General features: G+C 36.7%; 1 protein-coding gene across 1 annotated transcript in view; it reads left to right on the forward strand.

Annotated features, from left to right (window-relative positions):
- The window catches only part of LOC132679183 (uncharacterized), a 326,750-nt gene that overhangs the window by 81,199 nt on the left and 226,610 nt on the right, over positions 1-18,941 (forward strand). The gene's annotated exons all lie outside the window — the stretch shown is intronic.

Here is an 18,941-nt window from a genome sequence, read left to right on the forward strand (position 1 = left end):
CTCACGCCAGTCAGAGTGGCCAAAATGAAGAAATCAGGAGACTATAGATGCTGGAGAGGATGTGGAGAAACAGGAACCCTCTTGCACTGTTGGTGGGAATGCAAATTGGTGCAGCCGCTCTGGAAAGCAGTGTGGAGGTTCCTCAGAAAATTAAAAATAGACCTACCCTATGGCCCAGCAATAGCACTGCTAGGAATTTATCCAAGGGATACAGGAGTACTGATGCATAGGGGCACCTGTACCCCAATGTTTATAGCGGCACTCTCAACAATAGCCAAATTATGGAAAGAGCCTAAATGTCCATCAACTGATGAATGGATAAAGAAATTGTGGTTTATATACACAATGGAATACTACGTGGCAATGAGAAAAAATGAAATATGGCCTTTTGTAGCAACATGGATGGAACTGGAGAGTGTGATGCTAAGTGAAATAAGCCATACAGAGAAAGACAGATACCATATGGTTTCACTCTTATGTGGATCCTGAGAAACATAACAGAAACCCATGGGGGAGGGGAAGGAGAAAAAAAAAAAAAAAAAAAAGAGGTTAGAGTGGGAGAGAGCCAAAGCATTAGAGACTGTTAAAGACTGAGAACAAACTGAGGGTTGATGGGGGGTGGGAGGGAGGGCAGGGTGGGTGATGGGTATTGAGGAGGGCACTTTTTGGGATGAGCACTGGGTGTTGTATGGAAACCAATTTGACAGTAAATTTCATATATTAAAAAATAAAAATAAATAAAAAAATAAAAAAATAAAGTAAAGCCTTCCTCTATTGGAAACATATTTTGGGTTAAAAACGAAATGTACTTTTAGTCACTGTTTAATAAACTGTAAATTGGCAGGGAAAATTATGAAGGGTAATTTTACAATTTATATTATTTAAAATGTCAACATTTTTTAACTCAGTAAATTTAGCCCCAATTTTCTAATTCTTATTTCTAAAGAAATAATTAAATATAAACAAAACATGCATAAAAATTAATCCTAATATGATTATAATAGCAAAAAATGAAAGCTAGCTAAATAAGCAAGAACAAAGTTTAAAGGAGTTGATGGAATGGTACTGAGTCATGAAGAACATCTTTAAAAACATTTGGTAACATGGAAGAAACACTCCAAATACATTGGCATGTGAAAAAGCAAGACATAATTATATACCAAAATTGAGAAAAAATATACTTCAGTATTAACAGTGTTTATCTCTGAATATGGGACTATACATAAAATAATTTCTTGTTTCTTTCTTTTCCAAATTCTCTTAAGCAATTATTTGTCGCCCTTATACAACAAAACAAGTAACACATGTTATTTATAAAATCGTACTGAATAAATAAATAAGTTAAATATTGTGTTAAACTGGTAATTTAAGTCATTCATAATCATTCTCCTTTTTAAAATGTATGTTTGAGTTCCTCCAGGCAGTCCTTAAAAATGGACATTCTAGATATACATCCAGTCATATTTTGGAAAATTTCCAGGAATATTCAAGGCACATATGCTACCTGGATACAGAGGATTTGATTACAAGGAAATGGCTAAATTAGAAGTAAATTTTACATCCTCAAAGAATTGAAGAAAATTGAAAAGGCAGCAAAAGCTGTGTTTTTGCAAAGCATAGTCAAGTACCTTTTTCAAAAGGTTATTTATTCTAATTCATACACCACGCCTCAGGATGGATTCATATTCTAATTCACTGCTCACAGTATCCAGGGCACTTCTCAAGCACCAGGCGTGCGTTGTGGTGTTTTTAATAATTGATAGCTAAATGAAGAATAAGCTCATGCCAGAAATTAAGAGGGCAATTTAAAGAAATGAATAAAGGCTATGAAGGCGAGGACCACAACCTGTTAAATGTTGATCATCTCCTGTTTTCTTATCTTTCCCCCAAGGCTTTGTTGTTGTTCTTTTAAACAAAGTACCCCCAACAACAGTTAATAGTACATTCAGCCATGTAACCACCTGCAGAATTTCTGATTAGCAGGGATCAGAGGACATTTTCATTTGTAGGAACCAATCCGTTTATCCTCAAAATAGAAAAATAAGCCACAAAGTATGACAGACCGCAAACACGGAGTGTTTTTCTTGCTGAAATGATAAATAACAGCAGTCATCTAGTGTGATGTCATCAGATAGGAATGTAAGGCTCAAGACCGCAGTTGGATCATTAAGGTGCTTACGAAGAAGTGAATTTCAATCCCGTATATTTTTTTCCTTGTATGAAGTGTTTCCAAGGCCAAATGTGTGCATCCTTGGGTTCCTTGGAGTATCCCAAAGGAAAAGAATTTAGTCCCGTGGTTTGCTCCATCAACACCACATGCCAAATGCTTCCAAGATTGAGAATGCACCCTGTGCCCTTCTTACAAAGTTTGCTTCAGGAAGTGATCTCATGTCAAATTACCAATGGATCCAATTTGACAGATACTCCCTGTTCCCAAACAAAAGGAAGAATGTCTCTCCTCACTCTTAGTTGGAAATTACTGGCCAGAAACCATGTGAGGGTGATTGAGTTACTTCATGATCTGTCAGAAGATCTGACATAAAAGAAGATCTGCTTCATGATCTGTCATAAAATCATTCCTTATGATGGGAATATTTGAGTTGCATTTTCACACAAGTTTCCCAAATTGCAAGACTTGCTGAAGAAACACCTACTCATTTACCAAGGACTCAGAAGCCTGGAATGCACTGTGACCCATTCAAACTGGAAGCCGACATTTAGGCTTTGTTTCAAGTAAGTACCAATTCGGACTAGAAGGCATAAAATATTATGTCATAGAGGCCATAAAAAGATCATATGGAAACTTAATCAATAGAAGATGGCGCAGGATCAACTCTGAGGTCTAAAAACTAACTGAGAGTCAGCCATGGCATCTGCAATTTGTTTTTCTTTTTTAGTAAATGGGAATGGAATCACTATATTTGGGGGAGTACAGCAAATATCCTCTGAAATGCCATCTTCATTTTTTCCCCCAACGTTGCCTTGGCATACATTTAGTGTTTACTTCTAGAGTTAAGTTTTGAAGATCATCCAGTGTAGAAAAGCTGAAATGGATTAAGTTTTGACAAATAAGCAGCTGGAGGAGGAAGAGAAGAATTGCCCTGAACAAGAAAAATAAGCAAAGACACAGGGGATGGAATAAGATTTGTTTTCTATTTCTAGTGGAAACAGATAAAAAGAATTTAACTGGCAATCGGAAGGTTTAATTTAGATATCTTGAAGATTTTACAGGTTTGCTAGCTACTAATAATTGCTACTTTTTACTATAAGCTAAATTCTTTAGGTGCATCATAGGTATGAATTTCAACATCACAAATTCAAGTGTGCAGAATATCTGATTTTCTTTATTGCTATAATTGTCAGATCTCTGATCTGAGCATCCAGCCTGCCTCATGTAGGAAACTTAATAGAGTCATTTCTGATTTTTTTTTCTCTTTTCAGTGTGGTGATTTTTTTTTTTGGTCTGTTTATACCTAGAGGGTCAGAAACCCTTCCTTCCAGATTTACTCTCTCTCCTGTCACCCAAAAGCTTACAGAGACAAGACCGGGTACAGACTGCCATGCTCTGGTCCAAACAACTTCTCCCACTTGCCCCAGGGGCTGGCTTTGTCTTCAGCTTCCCAGGATTTCTCCCTGTCCTTAACTGAGCTCTCTACCTCACAGCCTATCGGCAGTGTCCCCATTCAGAAAACTGAGCTGAAACACTCAGCTGGTCCTGGAACACTCCCTGAACTGTTCTGAATTCATGCATTTAATTTTTACTCAAATCCCATCCATTCTTCAGAGCCCCAAATATTTCTTCCTGATCCCCTCACCAGAAGGGATTTTTCTTTTTTGAATTCACAGTGTGCCCCTCTCCTATGGCCTTTATCACCTTCTGTTGGCACATTCAGCTGGCAGACACTAGTACAGGTGGAACCCTTGTTGACTGCTGGCATCTGTGCGATTGGGAGGATGTTCTGATTGACTCTTGGCTGTGTCCTACTGGTTTTTTGTTTTGTCTTGTTTTTGCATTTTTAATTCCACCTCTGCCTTCTGCCCTGGATTATAATTATACCCTTCCTTCTCTCTCCTACTGTAAACTCCTTGAGGAAAGAAATGTTTCAGTTTGGTAGTTCATTCAATGCCTTGCCCATAGTAGGCAATCAAAAATATTTACTAAATGAATCCTTAGATAAAACTAGACTAGGCCACAACATTTTCTTTGGTGTAAGGATGAAAAAGCCAGAGGCATCCTTCATCATTGGCATATGAATACAGTTTACTTGCCAGCATTACTCTCTTCTGCCTACTCCCTAATGCCTCCTCAAAGTCTCATAATTTTTAATTTGAGAAAAGAACCAGTGGGGTACTTTGGTTTTAATCTGTGGGGAAAAAAATAAAATAAAATAATTCAAACTTTGTTCTTCTACCACTGACAGTTAATAATATCTACTGTCATCACACTGAGCATTTTTAAAAGGCATTTGAGAAATTTATCTTTTCCCTGATTTAACATTACATTTTAATTTCAATTCCCTCTCAGGAGGATTAAAACTCAGCAGCACTTTGTCACTTTTGTGACATTACTTTGAGATAAAAACAGAAATAGTAAATACAGCTTAAGAATGCTTGTAATTCACAAGGACCAGATCCTGAGACTTTCATAAAATGCCAGATTATTATACAGCATCGTTGTGAAAGACTTGGTTTTATTTTCATGACTATTAAGTGAAAATACAATAAAATAAAAATGAGCCCCTCCTGCCCTATTGTAGATACTGAAAGACGATTTTTTTTTTTAACTTCAGAACACTTAGTTTGTGAGAATAGAGAACAACACAAAACTGTTGAGATGTAGATGTTGGTTGGAGGGTTTGCCCACCTCTATCTAAGAGACTGGTGTTTACACCAGCTTTCTAGAATATAGATTCCATTTCCTGTCTTCACAGAGTTACAGATGAATACGTGAGGTACCCATGAAATCATCTGCAAATTGTTGAAACTATGAATGTTAAATCCACCAATCTGGAGGCCTGCTGTTCAGGCATTCACCAACTTAGCACTAACCTGGGAGTCCTCCGTGTTTATATGGTTATAATTCCTACCACCACTACTGTTTCCTTAATGACTCCCAAAACTCCTGAAGGAGCTGCCAACTCCTGTGTCATCCTCAGTCTCCTGGAGCCCAGTGTTCAGAGGAGCTTTGAACTTGGAGTTTAGGATTTGATAAACTTCAGACAGCTCAATGTCTGGAAGGGGCTGGGCTCTGGATTCAAGTTTACTGTCATGATTCTCAGAGCCTGGAGCACAGTCAAATGCAGATTTTTATTCCTAACACCTGACCTACTGGACTAGACTCTCTAGTGGGTCAGCCTGGGAATCTGCATCTTAAACTCCCTCCTCCTATGATTTTTTTAATTGAAAAAAATCACGATGTTAGAGCTACCGTGTAAATTTCAGATTGCCCACAGTCCCAGAAAAATGAGTTCCCAACATGAATAGCTTTACTGACAATTTCAGTCAAGAAACCAAGGTTGCCTTCCTGAGTAGTGCCTCACCTGAGTAAAAAGCTCATGAAATTTTAAACCTGCACATAGAACAAAATTAAATTTCTGATCTCAATATAATTCACCAACATTTTTGAGGAATATTTAAATGATTCCTTTGTCTCCCAAGATCCCAAGCACAGAAATCCATTCAGCTATTGTTGGACTAGAAAACTCAGGATGACCCAGATGACTATGCATTCATGATGGGGTCTGAGAAGGGGGTGCCTTTGCTCAACTCTGTCAGGTTAAAATTATTCAGACTACTTCTACACAAACAGCACATCTGTAGTGAACATTCCAGTTTTATTTACTGTCAGCAGCCTTGAATGATGATTGCAATAAAAACATATACTCCTGTCTGAAACCAAATAGAAGAGGCTCCTGTTTTTCACTTATCGCTGAAAAATTCTATTTTAGAGAGGAACTGAAAGCTTTTGTTTTTCAAATAGCACATTATAAACATCACTTAGAACATTACCTTATTCATTTTTGTGCAACTAATAGTTTCTTCAAGTTAGTTAGCTGATTGCTAGCAATTAATTAGTAAGGTTAACATTGTTTTTATTGATCAGCCTGACAGCAGTGATTGACAACATTAATATAATTGCTTTATTTCTCAGAAAACCTTACCATGAGAACCAAATAGTAGTAGGAAACAGTTGGGAGGTAAAGAAAAATAGATTATATGCTTTAGATTGGGCCAATTACTTTAACATGCTGCCAGGGCTTTGATAACTGAATTAAGGGCAAAGGCTTTCTACCCTTAGGCAGCTAAGAGCTTGTTTTCTGTCCTTCCCAATACCTCCATGACACTGAATCTCCACAGGGGACAGAGAAGAAGTTGGTCTATGATCTGACATAGGACCCTCCATTATTCTTTCAATTATAATCACGATGAGCAAATAAAGAAATAGTTTGTGACCAAAGTTAGAAAATTCAAAGTTCAGTGGCTACATTTAACATCTTTTCTTATGAAATAAGAGATCAAAAGGGAAGGGAAGACAAGTTAGCTCCACTTTATACCCCCTCTAAAGTTCTAACACAGTTACATATATTCCCTCCTAGTTGTCATTCAGATATGGGATTAATATTGGTGATGTTACAGAATGATCCTGGACCTGGCTACAATATTATTCCCCTAAGTTATTCTTGTTCAAAGATTACTAGGAAGAGAAGGTAAAACCTGAGGATCAGTTCCATCTGGTGACTGATCCAGAGTTCCAAGGTTTTCCCTGGGGATTTAACAGAAATCCTTCAGTCCTTTGTTTCTTGACCTTCTCCTACAAAAGGACTAGTTCTTTTTTTTCCCCCCGAAATGACTAGTTCTTTATTGTACTCGACCTACCCTTCAATATGACTGTGTTAAACCTTTATAATTACTACAGCTGTTGAAAATTTTAAAGATCATTTTTCTTCTCATTTAAATGATTAGGAAAACAAGTATAGGTTTTGTTTGGATATTTGCTCAGGATGTTATAACTATTCTAAAAGTTGTTCAAATACATGTTTCAAACTACTTACAATAAACATAAAATTGTAGATCCCCCTTTCATTAGAATTACCACTTACTGAGAACACTTTTTTTTAAGTTTATTTATTTATTTTGAGAGAGAGAGAGAGAGAGAGCATGAGCAGGGAAGGGACAGAGAGAGAGAGAGAGAGAGAAGGAGAGAGAGAGAATCCCAAGCAGGCTCTGCACTATAAGCTAGAAGCCTGATGAGGGGGTCGAATTCATGAACCATAAGATCATGACCTGAGCCAAAATCAAGAGTCAGACACTTAACCAACTGAGCCACCCACACAATCCAAGGCTGTTACTATTTTAATAGGGATTGCATGAAATCTATGGATTTCTTTGGGTAGTATGGACATTTTAACAATATGTGTTCTTCCAATCCATGGGCATGGACTATCTTTCCATTTGTTTGTATGGTCTTCAGTTTCTTTCATCAGTGTTTTATAGTTGTCAGAGTACAGATCTTTCACCTCGGTTAAGTTTATTTCTAGGTGTTTTTATTATTTTTGGTGAAATTGTAAATGGAATTGTCTTCTTAATTTTCTGCTGCTTCATTATTAGTGTATAGAAATGCAACAGATTTGTGCATATTGATTTTGTATCCTATGACCTTACTGAGTTCATTTATCAGTTCTAGTAGTTTTTTGGTGGAGTCTAGGGTTTTCTATATATAGTATGTCATCTGCAAATAGTGAAATTTTTATACAAGTTTGACTTTTTTAGATTCCACACATAAGTGAGATCATGGAGTATTTGTCTTTCTGTGTCTATTTTTTTCACTTAGCATAATGTTCTCAATATTCGTCCATGTTGTTGCATATGATAGGATTTAATTTTTTAAGGCTGAATAATATTCCTGTGCATGCATGTGTGTGTGCATGTGTGTATCACATTTTCTCCATTCATCTGTCAGTGAACACTTGGGTTGTTTCCACATCTTGGCTATTGTCAGTAATGCTTCAATGAATATGGGCATAAGATATCTCTTCAAGATTCTGATTTCATTTATTTTAGATATATACTCAAGAGTGGGATTGCCGGATTGTATGGTAGTGCTCTTTGTAACTTTCTGAGAAAGCTCCATACTGTTTTCTGTAAGGCTGTACTAATTTACATTCCCACCAGTAGCGTACAGAGGTCTCCTTTTCTCCACGTTATCTTTTGTCTTTTTGGTAGTAGTGATTCTAACAGGTGTGAGATAATATCTACTGTGGTTTTGATATGAATTTCCTTGGTGACTAGTGATGTTGAGCACCTTTTCATATAGCTATTGGCCACTTGTATGTCTTTGTTTGAGAAATGTCTATTCATGTCCTTAGCCCATTTTTTAATCAAGTTGGGTTTTTTGTTTTGTTTTTTGCTATTGAGATATTTGAGTTATATATTTTGGATATTAACCTCTTATCAGATATATGGTTTGCCAGTAGTTTTTATCATTCTGTGGGTTGCCTTTTCACTAGTTGATTGTTTCCATTGCTATGCAAAAGCTTTTTAGTTTGATACAATCCCACTTGTCTGCTTTGGTTTTGTTGCCCTTGCTTTGGGGGCCACATCTTAAAAATCATTGCCAAGACCAATGACAGATGCTCTTCCTTATGTTTTCTTTTCATAGTTTAATGGCTTCAGGTCTTACATTTAAGTCTTTAATATATGTTGAATTTATTTTTATATGTGGTGTGAAATAAAGGTCCAACTTGATTCCTCTGCATATGGATATCCAATTTTCCAACATCATTTATTAAAGAGACTGTCCTTTCCCTATTGTGTGTTCTTGGCACTTTTGTCAAAGATCAGTTGAGTGTAGATGCCTGAATTTATTTCTGGCCACTCTGTTCTTTTCCATTGGTTTATATGTCTGTTTTTATGCTGGTACCATACAATTTTGATTACTGTAGCTTTGTAACATATTTTGAAACCCGGAAGTGCAGTGCCTCCAGCTTTCTTCTTTTTCCTCAAGATTGCTTTGGCTACTAAAGGTCATTTGTGGTTCCATACGAATTTTTGGATTATTTTTTCTATTTCTGTAAAAAATGCCACTAGTATTTTGATAGAGATTGCATTTACTCTTAATTGCATAGTTGTTAATTAAGCCTTTTGAGCAACAGATTCCTTTGAGTATCTGATGAATTTATACATCTTTACCCCAGAAAAATAACCATATCTATATACTTGGAGTTATATATATATATACATACATATGTATATATAAGTACATATGTATATATATAATATATATATGTGTATATGTTATATATATATATTACTACCACCCCTAATATATTAGCAGGAAGTTGCTTTAATTGCTTTGATATATTTAAATGGATCACGATTTAAGTTTCTCTCTTTGGAAACAAGAGTACTAGTTGGAACTTCTCTTACATATATATGGAACAGTGAAGTCATTGGAGGAAAACCCTATGTTTTTAGTCTCAAGAGTTTGCTTTATCACTGAAGACCTAAAAGGCTCTCTATGTAAATTAAACTAATTTATAAAGAGTCTGAAGATGATGTTGAATATATCATTCATTGTAATTAATTAAGAATTTTTAACCAAAGAAAAGTTCCTCTTGATTGTGAAAAGTTTTAAACTTCAAATGCAAGTTTGTAACTTTTCCTTAGAAAAAGAAATATACCATAGATATACTTTTGATTCAAATTGCTTTTATCCTAATGCACAAATAAGTTTTACATTGTTGTATTTCCATGTTTTTTTTTTTTTATTGGGCCTTAGTGTATGTAGAAAACTCTTATTGCGATACCTTAACCTAATAAGAAATTTTTTTAAGGTAATGACTGTCACAGAGCCTTTTTCTCCAATTCAGAGTCTTCCCTGATAATTCATCTAGTCTGGATTCTCTGTAATTATGTGGCATTTATATTCTCTCTTCAATGTACTCATATTACTTTTATGTCAATTGCCAGAATTCTTTCGGGCAAAATAAGTTGGGCCCACATTTTCCTTTGCTGTGTCCCTAGTAATTGTTTGAAGAGTACTGTGAAGGCTCTTTTTTAATTCCTCTCACTTTGAGGTGAGCCTTTATAAAGGTGGACATAATGCAGAAAGCAGTGACTTGCGCTGAGAATGACATTGTTTCATAAAAATGTCAGTGATTATTAATTCATAGAAGATTTGTGAGGCAAGTGGAAAGACCTGATAAGCCTCATTTCCTTGACCATATTCATTTTTCACCCTGGAAAATAAATTTTGCTAATCACTGTTTAAAATTGCATTTGCCTTTTACCCATGTTCATTTTAATTAGTTCAAGTTTGTGGGATGTAAAAATGTTTTCCTATTCATCAAGATGTTACTAGAATAATACTGTCCAGAATCCTAGGCATTCCTGAGAAAACGGGCTTCTTTGTAATATTAAAGAACCCTTCTAAGGGCACTTTCCCAAATATGTGTACCAAAAGTCCAAAAGTATGTAATTCCAAAGAAAATAACTTATTTTTAAGCCTCTCATCCTTGAAAATCCAGGAATTCTAAGGAATAATTACATTAACCTACACTGCACTCTACATTTTCTCAGGTAAACCTCCAAGAACACAGAGTGCTGTTTTAAAAACAGTACTGCACTAACCTGAAAGGCTGTTAAACTGCAAATAATATTTCTTTCCAATACCAAATTCTCACAACTTGCTTTCAAATGCTGGGGATATCCTCTGAGGCTCCTCTGTGCATCCAAAGGTCAAGGAACTGACATTTCAGTATCAGCAACATAACTTCGGAACCTAGGAGAAAGATAAACACAGTGAGTCACTTGTCCAATCTTGACAAGTAATATGACTCGTGCAATGTGAGACCTCCCAAATGAAAACAACAGATGTTAGTATCTGCTTTGGGTAAGAGATCCTGGCAGGTCATAGCCAGAATCAGAATGAGCATCTTGAACTCCCTTAAAAAAAAAGAGCTATCAGGTTAAGAGGATCTAAATCCAGAAATTATATATACCCACAGAATTCATATCACGAACTCTGAGAATGGACAGAATTAAATGCCAGTCTTTGGAGACATTTTTCTGAATCACAGATATATTTGTGCCAATCAGTGCTGCATTTGACTTTTAAGTGGATTTGAACCAAAAGTGGAGAAGATTTTTTTAATGAAGGCTTTTAAGAGGGTTTACATTTAACTTAATAATAAAACTTTCTCCCAAACCTTGCTGAAGTGGTCATTTAAAATACATATCCATTCAAATACTTCTTTCTAAAACAAGACTTTTTAAACAGGCTCTGATAAATTCTAAGCTTTTCTAGATCAAAGAGTTTAACTAACTCATTTTTCCCTCATAGAACCAGGCAAAATAACTTTTCCAAAGTGGTGCTCAATTCCTATTTGTTGAATAAAGAGTGTTTTAACATATTATTCCCTTGATGAAAAATCCATAAGAGATCCCAAACCCATACTTGTTCTACTCAAGTCAAAACTGTCCTTCAGTATTATTTTCCACTACACTCCCTTACTGTTGTGGGACTTGTTTCTTCATGGAATTCTTGCTACTGTGGTTGTGCTGCCACTTTCTCTTTGTCTTCTCACTCCTTGCCACCATCAAGCCCTGACACTTCTCCTACTGCTTAGCCTACAAAGCTCTCTGTATGATTGTTTCCTCCTTTTGAGTCTGGTAATTCTCATGTATATCCTCTCTAATTACTGAATGTGTGTTAGACTTGAGTTACAGTCAGAGGGTAAGGACCAGGTCTTCTTGGCTCTCTTTCCCCTCAGGTTCCAGACTAGAGTGAAGAATGAGTGTGAATATTCATATGAATGAATATGAATAAGGATATAATGGTATCCTGAAGACTGGCTTAAGAGATTTTCATGAAGCCAGGAAAGCCCAGTTAACTTGAACATTCAGTTCACTTCCATTGACTAATAGATCAGGCTTGGATTTAGGCTCAGTTCATCAGGGATACTCCAGACCCTCTATAAACGGGACAGATATGTAGAATTATTGCTAACTTTCAATAATATATGGCCACAAGCCCATGGAATTCAAGCTTTTGTGTTCATAAAAATTCTACATTAATGCTAATCTCTCTCTCTTTCTCTGATTAAAAATAAATTGTGCCAATCTTTGTATTGCAAGAGTGAGTTCAGATGGGTGTGTACAAATATCTTTCAAAAATTATTGGAGAATGTATGCAATTCCTTTCAGAGGATGAGTTTTGCATTGTTGAGATGTCCATATTCTATTTTAAACTGTCTTGTTTGAAGATCTTCCAAAGAACTTAGGGGGAAGAGAGAAGAATTATACAAAGTTTTCCTTTCCTACTGACTCATTGCATTAAAAGCTCCACATAGCAGGAGAGTGAGCCAGTTTCCCTCAAATCCAGAGGTTTCTGACATTACCATTTGCTAAAGGGAGTCAACTAGACAAAATGGATCACCATCCCTACAGGAGGATAAGGGCTGATAATTTATATGCACTGAATAGATAAGAAAGGCAAAGGAAAACCAGAAAGAAAGAGTGAGGGAGAAAAGGAAAAAGAGATAAAAGATACAAATAACATATGTGAACTAGAAACTAGCTCTAAATTGACACTAATATATAACTCTACATGGAGGCTTTGTATCTCTTCAGCTGATACAGAATAGGATCCAGTCCTCACTACAAACCTGCTGTAAACTCAAATTTTCTCAAGTTATTTCAAACCCTGGATTTTAACATACCATTCCCTTGATGAGAAACCCACGAGAGACCCCAACTCCATGCCTATCCTATTCAAGTCAAAACTCTCTTTCAGTTTTCTTTTTCACCACTCTCCCCTACTATTATAGGTTTGTTCACGTATGGAGTTCTTGCCACTGGGATTGTGCTCTCTCTTTCCCATAATTTGTTCCCATTATTTTTTGAACTACTAAGGTGTTCTAAATACTGCTATTTCAGCGAATGAAAGAAAGTCTCTATTCTCATGGGATTTATATTCCAGTGAATGACCAGAATCTAAATATCAGTCAATATAGTAATATTCATTAATTGAGTAATTTCTTGGTGTTAGATGATTGTATGTCATTTCTGAGTTAATCCTCAAAATAACTCTAAGAAGTAGAGATATCACTGTCCTTATTTTTACAGAGACATAAAAAAGCTGAAATTAAGAGAGAGCTAAATAAGTTGTGCAGTGTCACATACCTAATAAAAAGTGGCACTTGGATTTAAACTCAAATTCCCATGACTGCTAAGCAGGACAGCCCAGACAGACTTTAAATACCAGAGAGCTAGCCTAAGTGATCAAGATTTTATTGCACTTTATACATGTTGTGTGTTATGAAAAATATAAACTAAGAAAGATATAACTTTATATATGAAATTAATTTTATAACATCAGTTTTATTTCATGTAGAGCCATTGGGATAATAAATGACAAGGTATTCGTTTTCATGTTGAACCCTTTAACTATTAAACTAATGCACCTTTGCAGCTTCCTGCAGTGTTCCCAATCGTCTATAAGGATAGCATTTTGCTTGCCTACAAAGTATACTTCTAAAACATTTGTAAACATTTTCAAATGGACAGTATTATAGTGATGGAAAAAGACTGTTCAGTACTCTCTTCCCTCAGAGTTCCCTGCTTTGGCTTCCCTGTTGATTTTTAGCCATCAACTTTCAGAGGTATCTGAGCCTTGGTTCAGGGAACCCACTGACTGTGGCAAATGGAGCTCTCAGCAGTGCTGGGACTTGCTACCAAGCAGGAGGCTGGCAGCTGTAAACACCATCATTTCAGAAGTTTCCAGAAATAAGTGCTGTTCTCCAGAATGCTGGGATTCTTATACATAGACAAGTGCTTAGCTGCCTGAGAAATATTAATGAGAATTTTGCAAGGGAGCGGGGGAGGCCAAACTTCAGGGTCTTTTTAACTCTCAGCTCCCAGGACCCACTTACATTTCCTACAAGCTCTGTGGGGAAATGAAAGACAGAGGGAACCAGACAATAAGACCTGCTGAGGACTTGCAGCATACAGAACATTGTACTACAAACATAAGAAAAACAATATGCATTGTCTCTGCCCCTGAGGATTTTATATTCTAAAGGAGGAAGGGAAAATATTTTGAAATACCCAACTCAGTCAACAAGTCGTACGCTTAATTAGAGCCTATGTAACCACTGGAGAAATGTTTAACTACAGCACTGTCCCTTCCTGACAGTTTCTCTCCAGAAGCCACATAATATCATAGGTGAAAGTATGAACTCCATAACCAGACTGCCTGGGTTACAGTCCTTACCCTGCAACTTTCCAGTCGCGTGACCTCAGCTTGGTTGTATAATCTGTTGTACCACAGTTTCCTTATAAGACGGGAATAATAATACTATTTCCCTTATAGCATTGTTGTATTAAGTGAGTTAATGTATAGAAAGTACTTGTAACAGTATTTGACTAAGGTTAAGAGCTATAGTAAGTGCTGCTTCTAGCTAGTGTCACATCCTGTTTGTTTTTGTTTTGTTTTTAAATTTTTTTTAATGTTTCTTTTTGAGAGAGAGAGAGAGCGTGCGTGCACGGGATGGGGGGGGGGGGAGAGAGAGACAGAGAGAGAGAGACAGAGAGAGAGACACAGAATCTGAAGCAGGCTCCAGACTCTGAGCTGCCAGCACAGAGCCCGATGTGGGGCTCAAACCCACAAACCATGAGATCATGATCCAAGCTGAAGTCGGACGCTTAACCGACTGAGCCACCCAGGCGCCCCCCCCCCCATCCTGTTTGTTTTTAACACAGAGTTGAAGATTGAGTTGTTTCTCTATTCTAATAGTATTAATAATAATTCCTCACCTATAGCGAATGCTTAATGTGAAAATGGGACATGTCCTATCTCATTTAATTCTCATTAACAATTGTCTGAAATAGACACAGTTTGGGGTGTCTGGGTGGCTCAGTTGATTAAACATCTGACTGGGGCTCAGGTCATGATCTCGTGGCCTGTGAGTTCAAGCTTTGTGTCAGACCCTGTGCTGACAGCTCAGAGCCTGGAGCCTGCTTTGGATTCTGTGTCTCCCTCTCTCTCTGTACTTCCCCCACTCACTGTCTCTCAAAAATGAATAAACGTTAAAAAAATCATAAACAAATCATAAAATATTCTTTAAAAAAGATACAATTTTAAACTTCATTTGAATACAAAAAAAACAAGGCTGAGACAAGTTTTAATGACTTCTCAGTCTCCAACCTGACCTTTTGGAACGCATTTTCTATTATGACCTCTTGCTTCCTCCCCTCAACCATGAAAGAATGTCAGGGAGAATATTCTTGTGTTTGATATGGGTGATGATACTGAAAGAAATTTGGTAAGTTGGTAGACAAAGGAATTTAACAGCTCTCTAAATCTTAACAATTAAAAGCGATCAAAGTACAGGTATAGCAGTAGAGTTTTGCTGCCTCTGAATTTCCTTTAAGAATCTGAACCACACGTTGGAAGTCCACTCAGATTATGTTTCCCATTTCTGAATTTCCTTTCACTAATATTTATTATAAGAGGAGAGATTAATTCAAAAGGCAGCATTTCTGAGACCACAGTTACTAGAATTTTACTGAGGTTTTGATCAGAAAAATATGAAGCCTGATGGAGCTTATAGTTGAGGCGAGCAAGAGAGAGAAAAAGGAACCGTGTTCTGGGGACAGACACTCTGGGCTACATTAGAGCAACAGGTGGCCCCTACAATTGATGACTACATCCTCCATGATCAACCCAACCTAGTTTTAAAATATCTAAATTGAGAAAAGAGCTAGTGATGCTCCAGGAGGCATCAAGGTAATGCTGAAGTTTTAGTCAGTCCTTTAGGGAAGAAAAAAAAAGTAATAGGTTTATTAAAATTGCCTGTGTATTATGCTATGAAAACTTGTACAAGGATGCACAGATGGGCTTCAATTTGGACAACTATGTTGCTGCATATTAAAGGCCTTTGATTTTAATATCCAATAATGAATAAAACTACTGGTGGGTGTCCTCCTGAGTCATAATGTAATCAGAGGAGAATGGCTAAGTCTGGCTCTCATTTCTTTTTTCTATTGAATATTTGCTCTCAGCCAGATGCACCTATACTGAGAACACAACAACAAATCATTGTATATGTAGTGAAGGAAACCAGGGGGATTTTGTCAGAAGGGAAATAAGAACTGATTAGAGTCCAGTAAAAATATGGTTTTGAAATTATTGAGTTTTCTAGAAGAGATCAACTCTAGGTATCCATGATCCTCCAAGTAAGCCAAACTTCACTGCAAAAAAAAAAAACAAAACAAAACAAAACAAAAAAACAGTTTATTTAGAACTGCCACCTCCACTCTCTATCAAGGTCCAGCTCCATGCTGATCATAGGTAACTCTAAATGTAGACCTTAGCACTAGGACTTAGCACTACCACCTACCTTCTAAAGTGCTTTATCACTGGCTGCTGATTATCTAGACTGGTGATACCTGAGTTAAGGCTTCTCCTTATGATACTGAAGACACTGTTCCCTGAATTGTGGGCAAGATTTCTATGTGCTCTGTATCCTGTACCTTTCTCACTTGGCAAACTGTATTGTCTTGGTTGATTTGGGTTGAAGCCAAATTCTGCTTCTTTTATATTTCTTCCTGTCCCTAAATAAAACCATTGTGTGGCCCCAATTTTTCACTCTTTCTTCTGTGCGCATTCTTTTCAATGTGGTTTTACAGTTCCTCCCTTTAGATGTGGAGTTTATATCTCTATCCTTTGACTTGACCAGACTGCCAATAAAATGTGAAAGAAGCAAATGTGTAGAATGCCAGCTCTGAGCCTAGTCCCAAGAGGTCGTGGACACTTTGGCCTTTTCTGTTGCTCCTCTGCCTTCATGATAAGAACAAGAACAGGCTAGCCTACTGCAAAATGAGAGACACCACATGGAGCATAGCCAAGTGAACTCAGTTGTCCCACCCAAGGTTCCAAAGAGGGTCTACCCCAAATCAGCAAAATCACTTCGCTGACTCAAAGCTGACATAATTGAGTACCACTGATTAGCAGAACCACCCAGCTATCCTGATAACTCTTGGGGAAGGAGGGAATAATAGTTGTTTTAAGCCACTAAATTTTGGGGTAGTTTGTTACATGGAAATATCTAATATTAATATACCACCATGGCTTATCCCAATTCTGAGTTCTGACATGCAATCTGATGTGCTTGAAGATGAGCTAGTATCTTCAGCTCGTAGCACAATATCTGACACTCCGTGCTTCTCACGGGATAAATAATAAATGATATCTTGCATCTCACATCAGTGAACATTTGGATTGCTCTCTAATTTGCAATCAGATCTAAATTTATCTTTCTTATTAATCAATATCCTCTATTTTGAATGGTGTCTTTTTTGTATTCTCAATTTGTTGTCCTCTTGGTTTCTGTTTCATTTTCACTTAGAAATGAATAATAAATTTGAGAGATTAATAACATTTAGTATTTTTTTTGGTAGAGGACTTTAGAAAGTAAAAGGAACCAGGTGAAGAGAAGGACAAATAATCCAAAATCAAATGAGAATGGAAGGTTTGTCTTGATCTTATGAATTTCATGATGAAATTCTGATTCACAAAACAATTATTAGGAGTTTTATTGCATAACAACAAATCCTTATATTTTTGTTGATTTGATTTCAAATAGTTGCTGCCTGTCCTACATTTTATACATTATATTATCTTCTGATTTTTCTTAAAACTTCATTCAGAAGCCCAGGCATTAAAAGTAACTATAAATCTTTTTCATTTGGTGACTAGGTCTCTCTGCTTAGTAGAATTCAGGATATAGCTATATTTTCTCCCATCTCCTAATAATCTGAGATCTTCAACAAAGGAACCACTATTTTTTATGATTTCCAACAGTATTCACTCATACAATGTGCATAGACATTGCTTCCTTGGGCATGAAGTCCTCAGAAGAGAATACTTTACAGATGTGATGAATTTAAGACTGGACATATACCCCCATTTTTTTTTTTTTTTGTATTCCTTCTCCTCTGGGGTAAAATCCATCAAATCCCAATATTAACTTTATGCAGCAAGGCAATGAGCACTTTTGGATTGCTTGCCCCCTCTCTTCACCAAAAGCAGTAATACAATGTTAGCCTTAGAAAGCTGTTGTGCTTAGTAGAGATGAGGATATTGTTCTCGTGGCATGGCTGAGGACTGGCTGCTTGTTTCCCCTTTCTACAGAGACGAGTGATATTACAAATCAAAATGGGTAGCTCAGAAAGGGAAGAAGGAAAAAGAAGTAGCCTATGTTGTTCTTTTAATTACCACATTAGACTACAGCCATTTAAGGTTTGGCACTTGATTGCATTCCTGGTCTCTCGAGGTGCAGGAACATTTCCCATCATGGCCTGGCTGTTGATGCAAAGATGCTGTGAAAGCCTTGTTCTTGTCTCATTCTTTCTCTGCCTCATTAACTTGTTCATTTTAATGATTATATCTTCGTAAAATCTAACATTTTATTATCAAATGCTCCATTCTTAAATTAAGCATTAAAAAATGGAAAGGGAAGGTTGATCATCATACAATGATTCCACTTCATTATTTTGGGGGTGTAGAGGGGGTCATGCATCCCTGTGTCCTTACTATCTATTAATATAACTCCATTTGTCCCTGTATTCAAAACACATTTTTTGAGCTCTTTCAGTTTCCAAGGCCCTGGAGAGAGGCTTTGAGGGAAAGAAAGAGAAACTTTGATCCTTCCTTAGAAGAGCATGTATCTCTTTCCTTAGAAGGGACTAATTTTGAGGAAATCCTGATGAAGAAAGGTAACACACACGAATATAAGGGAAAAAAGACTTAAGGGCCTGGAAGACTGGGAGTAGACACAGGAAAGGAAAATGATATTAGGGCTATTTACCAGGGCTTACCACCAACAATTTGTTAACTCTGTATTTATGCACTTTTCTCTAGATCTATTATATTTGCAATT

The sequence above is a fragment of the Panthera onca genome, chromosome A2, assembly GCF_046562875.1.
Source record: "Panthera onca isolate mPanOnc1 chromosome A2, mPanOnc1 haplotype 2, whole genome shotgun sequence".
In the NCBI taxonomy this organism is placed as follows: Eukaryota; Metazoa; Chordata; class Mammalia; order Carnivora; family Felidae; genus Panthera; species Panthera onca.